The sequence below is a fragment of the Salmo trutta genome, chromosome 17, assembly GCF_901001165.1.
Source record: "Salmo trutta chromosome 17, fSalTru1.1, whole genome shotgun sequence".
NCBI lineage: Eukaryota > Metazoa > Chordata > Actinopteri > Salmoniformes > Salmonidae > Salmo > Salmo trutta.
The window spans coordinates 44,005,809-44,018,792 of record NC_042973.1 but is presented as its reverse complement, the minus strand read 5'-3'; the positions used below and the strand labels follow the sequence as shown (position 1 = coordinate 44,018,792).

The 12,984-nt window shown below is 42.3% G+C and overlaps 1 pseudogene; it reads right to left on the bottom strand.

Annotated features, from left to right (window-relative positions):
- Positions 1 to 6,883: 6,883 nt before the first annotated feature.
- Positions 6,884 to 7,434, bottom strand: LOC115152253 (phosphatidylinositol N-acetylglucosaminyltransferase subunit Y-like; annotated as a pseudogene).
- Between the last annotated feature and the right edge of the window lie 5,550 nt (positions 7,435 to 12,984).

The window sequence follows — 12,984 nt, the reverse complement described above, 5'->3', positions numbered from 1 at the left end:
TCACACGCACCAAGTTGTCACCGGAAAGAGGAATTTCCTGAATAACAACCAAAAGCAGTTCTCAATGACTAAGCTTTGCGCCGAACAACACTGGACTATTACTGTATCAATCTGATCATACAAAGAGCGCGTTCTATTTTCACAGACAATATTCTCAATCACCCTTGATCATGGCTTTTGTTGACTGACATCATCAAGGCCACAGACAATAGTAAAGGGAAACTTTTTTCCCACAATAAAAAGAGAAAGGAGTCCTCCCATTATTGTGAGCAAGACATTCCCCTCTCAGCTTGTGAAAACAGTCAGCACAGTAGGATTTGAAGGTGACTGAGACTATGCTATGAGACTTGATGGAAGCTAGACTGGTGACTCATAAAGGACTGAATTGGTGCAAAAAGGTTACATCTGTATTTAGCACCCTGCAGAACACTGAAGGGAAACTGGAAAGGTTGCCTATACAGTACACTGACCATATCAATTTGTAGGGTGATTTAGTATTTGGATATTGTATTAACTTATTATGAAATCTGCATTGAGATCTGCATTGCATGCGGCAAGTATTCAGACCCCTTGACTTTTTCCACATTTTGTTACGTTACAGCCTTATTCTAAAATGGATTACATCGTTTTTCCCCCTCATCAATCTACACACAATACTACTTAATGACAAAGCAAAAACTGGTTTGTAGAAATGTTTTCAAATGTATAAAAAAAAAAAAAAAACGAAATGTGACATTTACATAAGTAATCAGACCCTTTAATCAGTACTTTTTGAAGCACCTTTGGCAGCAATTACAGCATCAAGTCTTCTTGGGTATGACGCTACAAGCTTGGCACACCTGTACTTGGGGAGTTTCTCCCATTTTTCTCTGCAGATCCTCTCAAGCTCTGTCAGGTTGGATGGGGAGTGTCGCTGCACAGCTATTTTCAGGTCTCTCCAGAGATTCTGGCTGGGCCACTCAAGGACATTCAGAGACTTGTCACTAAGCCACTCCTGCGTTGTCTTGGCTGTGTGCTTAGGGTCGTTGTCCTGTTGGAAGGTGAACCTTTGCCCCCCCAGGTTTTCATCAAGGATCTCTCTGTACTTTGCTCCGTCCATCAATCCCTCGATCCTGACTAGTCTCCCAGTCCGTGCCGCTGAAAAACATCCCAACAGCATGATGCTGCCACCACCATGCCTCACCGTAGGGATGGTATTGGCCAGGTGATGAGCGGTGCCTGGTTTCCTCCAGACATGACACTTGGCATTCAGACCAGAGAATCTTGTTTCTCAAGGTCTGAGAGTCCTGCTTTTTGGCAAACTCCAAGCAGGCTGTCATGTGCTTTTTACTGAGGAGTGGTTTCCATCTGGCCACTCTACCATAAAGGCCTGGTTCGTGGAGTGCTACAGAGATGGTTGTCCATCTAAAAGATTCTCCCATCTCCACAGAGGAACTTGGTCACCTCCCTGGCCAAGGCCCTTCTCCCCCTGATTGCTCAGTTTGACTGGGTGGCCAGCTCTAGGAAGAGTCTTGGTGGTTCCAAACTGCTGATTGAGACCCCTGTGTTCTTGGGGACCTTCAATGCTGCAGAAATTTGTTGGTACCCTTCCCCAGATCTGTGCCTCGACACAATCCTGTCTCTGAGCTCTATGGACAATTCCTTCGACCTCATGGCTTGATTTTTGCTCTGACATGCACTGTCAAGTGTGGGACCTTATATAGACAGGTGTGTGCCTTTCAAAATCATGTCCAATCAATTGAATTTACCACAGGTGGACTCCAATCAAGTTGTAGAAAAATCTCAAGGATGATTAATGGAAACAGGATGCACCAGAGCTCAATTTCAAGTCTCATAGCAAAGGGTCTGAATACTTATGTAAATAAGGTATTTATTTATATGTTTTATTATACATTTGCAAATTTCTAAAAACCTGTTTAAGCGTTGTCTTTATGGGCTATTGTGTGTAGATTGATGAGGAATTTTATTAATTTAATCAATTTTAGAATAAGGCTGTAACATAACAAAATGTTACAGAATGCGCTGTATATTGACATCTTCATTATTACAGGGTTTAGACATGGATTAAGAATTTTAGCTGTAACTTCATACCATGTCATCGTAATGCCAAGCTGAGATTTCTTATGGTAGGCCTACTAGTTCCAAACACATTTATATACAGACCAGTGGTGTGTAGTCATGGATGCCAAGGCCCAAAACAATTACCAAGAAAAAACCAAAAAACATTAAATAATTGATCTTTCGTGTCTGTGTTTCATAATTTTCATTCAATTCGCAAGAGGCTGAATGTATATCGTCGGAGCGAGCGAAACAGCGCCCCCTCTGTCTTTCTTCGTGTAGGCCATCTATCTGATTGGCATTGAGCTAAACTGAGCGAGCTCAACGGTGAACGGTCCTGGCGCACCAAAATAAAGTGTCAAGGGAAGCCAGCTTGGATTCGGCATCTCTTCTATCAAATCGCATTGAGAGCGTATGTCATTGACAGAACAACTTGAATTGTTGCATATCGTTGTGTTATTGCCCTCCGGTGGATGGAGATAGGGATTTGGACTTGTGGTTTTACTTAATTCTCCGTACTGGCCAATGATTTTAAAGGCGATCCTGATCCAACCATTAATTCATACATTGTTGTGCCCCTGGCCTGAGAGGATGGAAGTTCAATATGTAGCTAGATGTAGAAAGCTAATGTTAACTAGCTAACGTTGCCCATGAATTGAAGTTAGGCTAGCGAGAAATAATTTTAGCCCGGTTGCCTAGGACAACAAAAAATAAAAGCGTGTATTTTATGACAGAGTGATAGACCGTTTCGTCAACATGAAAGAGATGAGGATGGCATTGGAGTTTCTCTACAAGTAGGGTGTGTCAACATGGTTTTCTACTTGCATGAACGCACACATGCACACAGAAATCAGAACCACGGACAGCCTCATCATATTTAGCTTATGTTGATTGGACCAAATCGTTTTTGGTATATTTTAGTTGTCACTGTATTCGACTAAGCTAAGGAATACCTGGGATAGGATAAAGTAATCCTTCTAACCCCCCTTAAAAGATTTAGATGCACTATTGTAAAGTGGTTGTTCCACTGGATATCATAAGGTGAATGCACCAATTTGTAAGTCGCTCGGGATAAGAGCGTCTGCTAAATGACTTAAATGTAAATGTAACTAAGCTCCTGTTTTCTTTGTGACTTGCAGCAACTCTCTGTGGTTCTAAATCAATAGTTGTTTAGTGGTCCAGAAAGTGTTTAGTGTCAGTAACATTAACTTGCTTGACCATGCTGTAGGTCATGTAACTGTCTGTTACATGCTATATGCTTTGCAGTCTTCAAAGGACAGAGGTTGCTGTCAGGTTTTGTGTTAAAACAACGGTGTGGTTGGTTTGGGGGGGGGGGGGGGGGGGGGGTGCTTGGCTTCCCCAGTGATTTTACCCACGCACTGCTACTGAGACAAACCACCTTAAAAAGAATCAGTTTGACACTTTAGATTGGCCAACATTATTCTTGAAACCTAATATTCTCAGTGAATTACCCTATAGCCAATGTGCAGGTGAGCAATGGGCAAGATTCGCATACAGTAGGTGTGTCGAGATCAGCCAGTAAGTATCCTTGTCAAATGAAACAGCATGAGCACTAGAAAGAGGCGCTCTCGTTGAAGTTTCAGGTAGGATGGTGGGAGTCTGACAATTCAAGTGTTGGGGCCGGAGGATCACTTATGGAGGTAATTCATCGCCATGATTAATATAATTTCTGAAAATGTTAATTGGTATAGATTTCAAAATTCATAATCTCAGTTTTCCATATTCCGGGCTATTTGGCGTATGGTAGCCTATATTTTTATAGCCTAAACAGTATATCTGTATTGCCTAAACAGCTCATTGTGTCGTTGTAGTCGGTCTCCTTACTTTGAAGATCAAAGCCGGTAATATTTTCGAAGTTAAGGCTACTATTTTCTAAGTACTAGGCAACTGTAACAAGTTCCATCATGATTACAAAAAATCTTCAATGTTTAATACAGGTGCTGGGTTACATGGTTTAAAGAAGAATACTAGTAACAGCTCGCCAACATTGGAGGAATAGAAGGTGTCTTTAATATCTGGTAAGAATCAAATACATTATTGCTATAATAAAGTCAGAGAATTCTAATTTGATAAACAGCTTAAAAGCATATACAGTTGAAGTCGGAAGTTTACATACACCTTAGCCAAATACTTTTAAACTCAGTTTTTCACAATTCCTGACATTTAATCCCAGTAAAAAATCCCTGTTTTAGGTCAGTTAGGATCACCACTTTATTTTAAGAATGTGCAATGTCAGAATAATAGTAGAGAGAATGATTTATTTCAGCTTTTATTTCTTTCATCACATTCCCAGTGGGTCAGAAGTTTACATACACTCAATTAGTATTTGGTAGCATTGCATTTAAATTGTTTAACTTGGGTCAAACATTTTGGGTAGCCTTCCACAGGCTTCCCACAATAAGTTGGGTGAATTTTCCTCCTGACAGAGCGGGTGTAACTGAGTCAGGTTTGTAGGCCTCCTTGCTCGCACATGCTTTTTCAGTTCTGCCCACAAATTGTCTATAGGATTGAGGTCAGGGCTTTGTGATGGCCACTCCAATACCTTGACCTTGTTGTCCTTAAGCCATTTTGCCACAACTTTGGAAGTATGCTTGGGGTCATTGTCCATTTGACCCATTTGCGACCAAGCTTTAACTTCCTGACTAATGTCTTGAGATGTTGCTTCAATATATCCACATAATCTTCCTTCCTCAGGATGCCATCTGTTTTGTGAAGTGCACCAGTCCCTCCTGCAGCAAAGCACCCCATAACATGATGCTGCCACCCCCGTGCTTCACAGTTGGGATGGTGTTCTGCGGCTTGCCGGCCTCCCCCTTTTTCCTCCAAACATTACGATGGTCATTATGTCCAAAAAGTACGATCTTTGTCCCCATGTGCAGTTGCAAACCGTGGTCTGGCTTTTTTATGGTGGTTTTGGAGCAGTGGCTTCTTGCTGAGCGGCCTTTCAGATTATGTTGATATAGGACTCATTTTACTGTGGATATAGATACTTTTGTACCTGTTTCCTCCAGCATCTTCACAAGGTCCTTTGCTGTTGTTCTGGGATTGATTTGCACTTTTCGCACCAAAGTACATTCATCTCTAGGAGACAGAACGCGTCTCCTTCCTGAGCGGTATGACAGCTGCATGGTCCCATGGTGTTTATACTTGCTTACTATTGTTTGTACAGACGAATGTGGTACCTTCAGGCGTTTGGAAATTGCTTCCAAGGATGAATCAGACTTGTGGAGGTCTACAATTTTTTTCTGAGGTCTTCAAGGTAGACCATGAAATACATCCACAGGTACACCTTCAATTGACTCAAATTATGTAAATTAGCTTTTCAGAAGATTCTAAAGCCATGACATCATTTTCTGGAATTTTCCAAGCTGTTTAAAGGCACAGTCAACTTAATGTATGTAAACTTCTGACCCACTGGAATTGTGATACAGTGAATTATAAGTGAAATAATCTGTAAACAATTGTTGGAAAAATGACTTGTGTCATGCACAAAATAGATGTCCTAACTAACTCTACAATGAGATAATTTGTTAACAAGAGTGTTTGAAAAACGAGTTTTAATGACTCCAACCTAAGTGTATGTAAACTTCCGATTTCAACTGTACAAATCTATTGTGAGAGGCTACCTCCAGCAGGTCTGGGGTCAATTCCATTTAAATTCCAGTCAATTCAGGAAGTACACTGAAATTACACATTTCTTCAACGCTTTTCAATGAGAAAAATGTGGAACTGTTATTTAGTTTACTTTCTGAATTGACTTGAAAAGGAATTGACCCCAACCCTGACCCCCAGACTATATACATGGGAGTTAGGTCTATGTAATGGAAATGCAATTGTATAATTATGTTTTGATGTAAAAATGGCACAATGATCATTTTCTCAATAAATAGTTCTTTTTTCCAGAGGGAGATGTCTGAAAGAGCGGAGACGGAGCACACAGAATCTGACACATTTTTGGATTTACCCAGGAGACAAAAAAATTATAATTAAAAAAGACAAACATCTAAAAAAGGACAAAACCCAGAGGTGAAAGAGCCTGGGATTGAAGAAAGAAATTCAACCAAAAAGTCCAAAGGTAAGCACAAGAACATTTCCCTGGGAAAGCCCTTAGGGTGACAATGAGATACACTTTCCTGGGACTTATCAGTGGGAGAGGGACAATAAAATGGGACAGAGTATGGAGGGGAAAAAAAACTCAAATGACTGCTGACAATGCCAACGGTGAGAATCTGTTCAAAACTCAGAAGAAATTTATAGTACCATCTTCAGATCACTCCGGCAGTGGAGGCACTGGTGAAGCTATCGCCACAACAGTGCCCAGACATACCAAGTCACCTCTACAGCCAAAAGAGGAGCCACTGTTCTGGAAGTCTACATATCAGGCAGCCACTCAAAGAGAGTACTTCTTTATCTCAGAGATCTCCACATTCCTCAGCTTTCACCAGTCGTGTGGAGCTGCCGAGTGCTCAGAGCAACCTACCGACCTGTCTGGCTAAAAGGATGAGAGCAAAGACTGGCCTACATTGCCCATCCTCACCTAGAAAGGTTAATGACAAGGAAACCAGCCTCCAGAAGTCAGACACAACATCCAGTAAGTAGAATGACCCATTCTGGTGGTGCAAGAGTTGGGTTAAGACTGTATGAATCCTTCTTTAAGATGAAGGACGAGAGGCAGTCTCCGAGACCATATTCTCCCTTGATGAAGCTAACAGTCCAGTAGTGGGAAAACAAAAAAAGTAATAAGTGAAGTTCTTCACACCCACATTTTCCTTTAGAGGGGACCCAAAGGTTCAACTAAAATGTAAAATTCAATCACATTTTATTAGTGGTCGTAATCCACAAGAATACATTTGTTTGTTGATAGATGCTCTTGCTCATAGGTTTCCTCTCCAAAGGTTTCCATTAAAAACATTCAAATGTATTGAATTTTATGGAAGAAATTGCATATCACTCATCAAATAAAGTTGATTAATTTGTCATGGAATGTCATTCCATTTATTACTTACAGAATCATTTGCTGGTTTTGGTAGCGATAATATGCAACGCAACATTCCAAAACATCCATGATATCCACTTCAGTACCAATAATCTAAAACCTTTATTTAACATCATTCTGCTGTAAAGGTATTCATGTAAAATGTACACTAGTTGTGCCTGAACAGCTTGATTCCCATCCATTTCCATAGATTGAAAAATACATAGACAGGAATGGTTACTGGTTACAAAAGACTGTAGAAACACACTGTTAGTGCTGGTGCAACCCTGTCGAAAAATCTCATCTACTGCCACAGAATAGAAAACTCAAAATAGGGAGACTATGGGAACCAGTACTGTAAGGGTAGACAGAGAAAACATCTCGACTTTGGCTTACAAGTTATTTTATACACTGTTCAGGGTCAATATCTTATGTCTTTGGTGTTTCATGCCTTTGTGCTGGTTCCACTGGTGTTTCAGGATCGTTTTTAATCAATCTAGCATCTGTGGGGATCATGTTTGGAATTCCATCAATGATTGGGTATGCGATTCCAAGCTCCTCGTTGATGAGTTCATTGGTCTTTTCCTCGTACCTGAGAGTGAAGAGTACAACAATTAGCTAGCTTGTTGGCTGGCTATCTAGCTGATACGTAGCTAACTCTGGCTGAAAAAAAAGGTGTTGTTTCTGTCTCAGCTAAGCCATGGCAAAACAATACTGTCGTTGGATAAAGTACATTAGTATTGAATTGGCTTTGTATAATAACTCACCTCAATTGCTTTTTGGATAGTGGACAAACCAGAAACTCGAGCAAGGAAGTGTCAAAGGGTAGTGTGTCCTTCACATCTGCCAAATGCCTTGCAGACACAGGCAGAGGTCTTACGCCCCATAACAAACGCACATATTTGACAGACGTTTGAAAACGTAGAGTTTCATTAGATAATCTTCTTAAAGCATTCTGAAACATGACTAAAGTAGCCCGTAGGTGAGCCCTTTAATGATGTTGTGAACGAAATATCCAACAGTTCAAGCGAAGTAGGAAGAACACAAGTAATAGTTTACTGTAGTGCATCCACAAATGCAGTCGTCAGTAACCCCGGTATTTGATTAATCTGTTCCGTCCTCCAGAAATACAACTGCCCATTTGAGACTTTCAACAGCAAATTGTGAAAATATTAAAAAGCATATTTTCAGAGACAGTGTCAAATTGTCAACAATATGAATTATTATTCACTACTGATACATTATAATATAGAACATTACGACGTTGACGTTTGACAGGTATTTTACTAACCACGAGATGGCAGCACGAACTAACGAAATATTTTACTTATCACACTGCCTAATTATATTGCGTGATTAATATCCCACAATATCTCCTTATACATGATATGGAAATGAGTCAAGTAGACACCATGTTTACTAACCACGAGATGGCAGCACGAACTCACAAAGGATTTTACTTATCACACTGCCCAACTATATTGTGTGATTAATATCCCACAATATCTCATTATACATGATATGGAAATGAGTCAAGAAGACACCATGTTTCATGCAAATAAATAAATAAATACATCATCACAGGCTTTATTGTTCAAATGCAGCTTTGACAGTCACACAGATGATATCCAAGATGGCGTAGCAGTCGGACTTGTGTTTTGTCTTGTCCCGTGTAAATAGTAGTTTCTTGCTTTTTCCGTATATATTTCGTATATATTTTAATCACTCTTTACATCCTGAATATACTTTCCTGCAACCCGCCTCACCCAATGTGGCACGGATCTGCTATTTTTATACTTCAGAACCGGAACCCCCATCAGAGGTAGCCAGCTAACTAGCTACTAGCTTGTAGGCATTTAGCCACTGCTAGCGGTCTTCACCTTAACAAGGGCACCAGCCAGCTTCAGCTCAGGCAATACCTGCCAGTCTTTACAGCGCAATATCAACCCAGAGCATATTGGACTGCTTTTTCTCTATCACATCAACGGATTCCTACTGCAAGCTCTGGACCAGTACACCGGATCATCGCAGCTAGCTAGCTGCAACCTGAGTGGATACTCCTGGCTAACGCCTCTGTCCTGAAGCAAGCACCAGTTAGCCTTGAGCTAGCCTCGAGCTAGGCCCATCTCCCGGCTAGCCGAAGAGGTCTACCAGCTAATACTTGGGCTACAATACCTCTTTTGCCAATTAGCCTGGTCCCTTTTTGCCGACACGGAGCCCCGCCTATCCATCACGACTGGTCTGCCGACGTAATCGTCCAAGGGGGTTTCAACAGGTTTTTCCGTTGCAACGTCGCCGTAGACACATCTGCTAGCCCCGGCCCGCTCGGTTTCTGAATCGCCATGTCTCCAGCTCGCCTAGCGTAGTAGCGACTACCGAACGGCTCCCTGACCCACCTATTGCTGCTCATTGGACCCTATGATCACTCAGCTACACATGCCTCTGCATAATGTCAATATGCCTTGTCTACTGCTGTTTAGGTTAGTTATTATTGTTTTATTTCACTGTAGAGCCCCCAGCCCCGCCCTACATGCCTTAGATAGCTATTTTGTCCCACCCCCCACACATGCAGAGACCTCACCTGGCTTAACTGGTGCCTCCAGAGACACTACCGCTCTCATCGTAACTCAATGCCTAGGTTTATCTCCTGTACTCACATCCTACCATACCCTTGTCTGTACATTATGCCCTGAATCTATTCCACCATGCCAACCCTGATGTCCTAGCTGTGTCTGAATCCTGGCTTAGGAAGGCCACCAAAAATTCTGACATTTCCATCCTCAACTACAACATTTTCTGACAAGATAGAACTGCCAAAGGGGGCAGAGTTGCAATCTACTGCAGAGTTCTGTCATACTATCCAGGTCTGTGCCCAAACAATTCAAGCTTCTACTTTTAAAAATCCACCTTTCCAGAAATAAGTCTCTCACCATTGCTGCTTGTTATAGACCCCCCTCAGCCCCAGCTTTGCCCTGGACACCATATGTGAATTGATTGCCCCGGATCTATCTTCAGAGTTTGTACTGTTAGGTGACCTAAACTGGGATATGCTTAACACCCCGGCCGCCCTACAATCTAAGCTAGACCAACTTGCCCTCTAAATGCCCTCTAAATACACCTCTGCTGTCTTCAAACAGGATCTCAGCGATCACTGCCTCATTGCCTGCGTCCGTAATGGGTCCATGGTCAAACGACCACCACTCATCACTGTCAAAAGCTCCATAAAACACGTCAGCGAGCAGGCCTTTCTAATCGACCTGGCCTGGGTATCCTGGAAGGATATTGACCCCATCCCGTCAGTAGAGGATGCCTGGTTGCTCTTTAAAAGCATCTTAAATAAGCATGTCCCATTCAAAAAATGTATAACTAAGAACAGATATAGCCCTTGGCTAGTCACCCCAGACTTGACTGCCCTTGACCAGCACAAAAACATCATGTGGCGTACTGAATTAACATTGAGTAGCCCCTGCGATATGCAACTTTTCAGGGAAGTCAGGAACCAATATACACAGTCCGTTAGGAAAGCTAAGGCTAGCTTTTTCAAACAGAAATTTGCATCCTGTAGCACTAATTCCAAAAAGTTTTGGGACACTGTAAAGTCCATGGAGAATAAGAGCACCTCCTCCCAGCTGCCCACTGCACTGAGGCTAGGAAACCCTGTCACCACGATAAATCTACGAAAATCGATAATTTCAATAAGCATTTTTCTACGGCTGGCCATGCTTTCCACCTTGCTACTCCTACCACGGCCAACAGCTCTGCACCCCCCGCAGAAACTTGCCCAAGTCCCCCCCGCTTCTCCTTCACCCAAATCCAGATAGCTGATGTTCTGAAAGAGCTGCAAAAACTGGATCCCTACAAAGCAGCTGGGCTAGACAATCTGGACCCTCTCTTTCTAAAATTGTCCGCCAAAATTTTTGCAACCCCTATTACTAGCCTGTTCAACCTCTCTTTCGTATCATCTAAGATCCCCAAAGATTGGAAAGCTGCCGCGGTCATCCCCCTCTTCAAAGGGGGAGACACTCTAGACCCAAACTGTTATAGACCTATATCCATCCGGCCCTGCCATCCTGCCCTGCCTTAACAAACAGATCACCGACCATTTCGAATCCCACCGTACCTTCTCCACTATGCAATCTGGTTTCCGAGCTGGTCATGGGTGCACCTCAGCCACGCTCAAGGTCCTAAATGATATCATAACCGCCATCGATAAAAGACAGTACTGTGCAGCCGTCTTCATCGACCTAGCCAAGGCTTTCGACTCTGTCAACCATCGCATTCTTATCGGCAGACTCAATAGCCTTGGTTTCTCAAATGACTGCCTCGCCTGGTTCACCAACCACTTTTCAGATAGAGTTCAGTGTGTCAAATCGGAGGGCCTGTTGTCTGGACCTCTGGCAGTCTCTATGGGGGTGCCACATGGTTCAATTCTCAGGCCGACTCTTTTCTATGTATATATCAATGATGTCACTCTTGCTGCTGGTGATTCTCTGATCCACCTCTACGCAGATGACCCCATTCTGTATACATCTGGCCCTTCTTTGGGCACTGTGTTAATAAACCTCCAAACAAGCTTCAATGCAATACAACACTCTTTCCGTGCCCTCCAACTGCTTTTAAATGCTAGTAAAACTAAATGCATGCTCTTCAACCGATTGCTGCCCACACCTACCTCCCCCGACTAGCATCACTACTCTGGACGGTTCTGACTTAGAGTATGTGCACAACTACAAATACCTAGGTGTCTGGGTAGACTGTAAACTCTCCTTCCAGACTCACATTAAGCATCTCCAATCCAAAATGAAATCTAGAATCAGCTTCCTATTTCGCAACAAAGCCTCCTTCACTCATGCTGCCAAACATACCCTCGTAAAACTGACTATCCTACCAATCCTTGACTTCGGCGATGTCATTTACAAAATAGCCTCCAACACTCTACTCAGCAAATTGGATGTAGTCTATCACAGTGCCATCCGTTTTGTCACCAAAGCCCCATATAATACCCACCACTGCAACCTGTATGCTCTCGTTGGCTGGCCCTCGCTACATATTCGTCGCCAAACCCACTGGCTCCAGGTCATCTATAAGTCTTTGCTAGGTAAAGCCCCGCCTTATCTCAGCTCACTGGTCACCATAGCAACACCCACCAGTAGCACGCGCTCCAGCAGGTATATTTAACTGGTCATTCCCAAAGCCAACACTTACTTTGGCCACCTTTCCTTCCAGTTATCTGCTGCCAATGACTGGAACCAATTGCAAAAATCACTGAAGCTTGAGACTTATATCTCCCTCTCTAACTTTAAGCATCAGCTGTACACAGCCCATCTGTAAATAGCACACCCAACTACCTCATCCCCATATTGTTATTTATTAAAAATGTTTTGCTCTTTTGCACCCCAGTATCTCTACTTGCACATCATCATCTGCATATCTATCACTCCAGTGTTAATGCTAAATTGTAATTATTTCGCCTCCATGGCATTTTTATTGCCTTACATCCCTAATCTTACTACATTTGCCCACAGTGTACATAGATTTTTCTATTGTGTTATTCACTGTACATTTGTTTATCCCATGTGTAACTCTGTGTTGTTGTTTTTGTCGCACTGCTTTGCTTTATCTTGGCCAGGTCGCAGTTGTAGATGAGAACTTGTTCTCAACTGGCCTACCTGGTTACATAAAGGTGAAATAAAAAAAACAAAATAAATAGAGAGAAAGTAAAGGCCAGATAGATATTCCATTGAAATCGTTTCTCAATCTCTTTAGTAAATTAACAAAGCTCAGGAGAAGAAAGTGATGTATTTTCATAGAGTTGATTATATTGCTCTGAGAGTTTTTAGTGGAAGCATCCACTAAGCAAAAAAGGCCATACTAAGACTGCTCCCATACAGTATTACCTGTGTACCTACATTGTCCAACAGACTAATGAC